The sequence below is a fragment of the Wasmannia auropunctata genome, unplaced genomic scaffold (assembly GCF_000956235.1).
Source record: "Wasmannia auropunctata unplaced genomic scaffold, wasmannia.A_1.0 LD335994.1, whole genome shotgun sequence".
Classification (NCBI taxonomy): Eukaryota; Metazoa; Arthropoda; class Insecta; order Hymenoptera; family Formicidae; genus Wasmannia; species Wasmannia auropunctata.
Genome location: NW_012026896.1, coordinates 1,401,190 through 1,404,912, shown reverse-complemented (window position 1 = coordinate 1,404,912; position 3,723 = coordinate 1,401,190).

Sequence of the window (3,723 nt, the reverse complement as noted above, 5' to 3'; positions counted from 1 at the left end):
TCTCTCTCTCTCTCTCTCTCTCTCTCTCTCTCTCTCTCTCTCTCTCTGTTTCTCTCCCCTTTCTCTCTATTCCTTTCTATCATTTGTCCGAAGCCAACGAGACGAGTAAACCACATCTCCGTCTCTTTGAATGTTCGTCGCTCGATTGTAAGAAAGAGAAACAGAGAGAAAAAAAGAGATTATTGGTTCTATATAAAATATATTACATAGACAATATTTAACTTTAAGATAGATTTAACTTAACTATATAGACAATATTTAACTCTCGTTTTAAAAAGCATGCTTCATCTTTCTTTTCCCGGTTGTCTCCACGATTTACTTTAATCAAGTCTCTTTTCTAGAACATCTCCTAACAAGAAAGATTTTCTTTCCGGCACTGACAAAACGATTGTCCACTTTGAAATAGTTAGGCATTCTTTTAACTGCTGCCACACCTTTTCAATTTTAAATACTCTTTACTAGGTATAATTGTGATGCCATTAGCAAATCATTCCTTCTGATCTCTTTTGTAAAAATCATTTATCAAAATGTAACTAAAGTTTAGTTAAAGGAGAAAATATATAGCTTTACTTTTAATGTGCGATGCCTTGTTTAAGCTGTCAAGTTTTAGCGGTGTCAATCTGTCAGTCTCAAATTTCAGATTTATCATCTCGTTCTATCGAAATATTAAGAAAAAGTATATGTTTTATAAGGAATACATCAAGAAGAGGCAGATATATCCATATAATTTCACGTATGCAAAATTCATCAAACTCAGCTGAGAAGTGAAACGACGACCTGTCTTATTTTTGAATGCCTACCATTATCTCTACCTCTGTACATATACCTTCTCCCTCGCGCTTACAGTTCCTTATCCATGAATCTCGTGCATCCCCCAACCTGGGGATTTTTCGTCGGAAATCAGGCTTTTACCGTGATCAAAATTTGCGAAAGACTTATCTCGGAGATTTACGGCTGTGCCAATCTCTCGGCGATGTAACGAGCATAAAACACGACCGTGCTCATTAGTTTTGATGCCGGCGCTGCCGGGGTAACCTGCCAAGCCAAGTCGTCCTGCCTTCGTCCTTCGTTTCCCCGGGCGCGCGTTCTCGCCTCGCTCGGTATATACCTCTTCGTTCTGCTCTGTCTCCATCAGCGACGACACGCCGAAGTGCTTTATTTCCCGTGGGCCGTCCACAGGGCGAATGGAAGCCCCGGCCGAGCCTGACAGGAAAGGCAACACACAACACATCCCGCTATTGTTTCCACGGTGTATGTACGTGTGCGGGCGCAAAGTGACGGAGCACGTGCGATTCAAGATATCGATTCCGCGTTACGTGTCAGCGCAGCGCCAGGGGAAACAATCAATTACGTGATTATCGATCCCGATTGAATTATTCGAGAAATCTCCTAACCGGTTATTGCGCTCTGTGGATTTGTCGCGGGAGACGCGGGATTCCCTTCGGTGTTTTTACCTATCACAGAGGAATAAAAGACGGGGGTGAAAAGACGGTTTTCTCTCAATATACCCGAAAGGGAGATGTAAAACAACTCGAATCAATTTGATTGTAATTTAATATTTGATTACAAATTTAATATTGAGCCGGCGCTGAATAAAGATTTGCGGAAATGAAAATCGCGTTTATTTTAATTATTATTACAGGTCACGTGCGCAAAATTGTGTAAACGACATTTCCATATTTATTTAAAAACGAATATATTATTAATAATCGAACATTATCGTCAATTAGCGTATTATCGATTAATGGACAAAATCAATTTGGATATTTTTATAAACTTATTTAATGGTTATACGGCACTTCTATACTTATTTGTTTTAATTATTATTGTTGAAAGAACTCGGATATCGGCAGCAATGGAACAGAGCGATGCTCCGCGAAATTCCCGTCAGGTCACGTTTTCCGTAAAATACGGAATTTCACGCTCGCTTGGAAAAGCGGATGGAAATAAAACGCGCAATCGATGAGGAAAGGAACCAATGACCCTATAACGTGCCGCTCATAGTCAGCCGTATCCGAAAAATATCGTGCCACTCGTATTAAAACGCTGCGGTAACGTACGGAGGAAAAACTCTGAAATGTATCTGAAAACGAATATAGAACGCAAGCAAAATAACTTGAAACATTTTCGAACGACGAGCGAAAATTGAGCGCCAAGTGATTATGAAATCGTTAAAAATCGCGGACTACCCGTATCGTAAAATCGACACGATAAGCGATAATTCACGATCAGACTCGGCTCTAATTTCTAGATAAATATATCCATTTTGCGAGCTCTCCTGATTCTTAATTTGCGCAGATGGACAAAGAGAAAGGTATTAGAGTCGCACTCCGTTTATAATGCATCAGCGTGCCATTACATTAGTCAGCGCGCGAGTCGATTGATAGACCATCGGATTATAGACACGCGGAACATATGTTACGGTAAATGCGTAATGTGATGAATAGATCCGTAATGAATACTGATCGATATAGATGTTTTCGTTTAATGGGAGATCTCGTCCGTGTGTTAAGGCTTTTAGCTTGTTTCGCTTACATTAAACTGATTCGCTTTATATCCCGAATAATTCTGCGTATAACGTAACGCACTAAATGTTCACTTTGGCATTTAATCTCTCACGTGTTTCGCCTCTGCAATTAATGCCCCATTATTTATTTGAGCAATTTTAATCTTTGACAAAAAAAAAATTAAAAAATTAAAAAAATCTAAATGGACAAAAAAACATTATAAAATATTCATTCTGATGGCCAGTTACTCGCGGCTCCTCTTGTCTCCCATTTAATTTTATTTTTAGTAGAGATTCAAATTTGATAGTCGCTTGAAAGCCATTATCGATGGTCGAATCAAATACACTAATAGGTTTCGCCAAGGTACCTGACCGTGCATCAGTCATCCATCTCGGCTCACCCGTGAGCAGGCGAATCAGTTGCGGCGCAATCTGTAAACACTGCAGTAATCCACCTTAAGATCCCTGAAACGTTCGCGCTGAAAACCCGACGATCGAGGGATAAACTTAGATGATAAGCGAATCGTATCCGGCGGTCGGATACGGAAATAGTACAAGTACGTACGTATTCTCACGCTCGAAAGCGGATGAGAAAGAGAAAAGGACCGGGGAAGGAGAATGGCAAGGACATGAGGGACGGAGAGTCATGAATATCGGTTTCCAATATAACGCTCAGGATATATTCGCACACGCTAATTCCACGTATCTTCGATATTCTCCTCTTTCACTCTCTCCTCCCCCTTTATAGGAAGATAGGAAATTCCATTGCGCTTGTGTACACATTAGGGGTGTCGTGTAGGTACGCTTTAACATTTCTAGGAAAGCAGTGTCGCCGAACGGCAGGCATGACGTGACTGTTCATAGTGAATAAACGGATAATCAAATAATTACAGCCAGCGTTTAAATGTATCGCACGTTAAGATTAAGATTCGAAGGCGCTTAGTATAATCGAGTAAAGGAAGAACAAGAGAACGCCCGACGATAATCGAAACACAACGTCGCGATGTTACAGCGACACTGCATCCCGCTCAAATCCGTGTACGGTCTGTACAATTCTGCGGGATCGGGATGATAGGATAGCATGCAAACCAGCAAATGGTATCCGGATTATCGTCCGCCGTTCCGTCTTTGTTCTTCCTCGCCGGCTCTGCGGCGATTCGCGTTGCTTCCCAGAAAAGCAGCGATGCCTTATTAATGATCTTTTATCTGTCGTACTT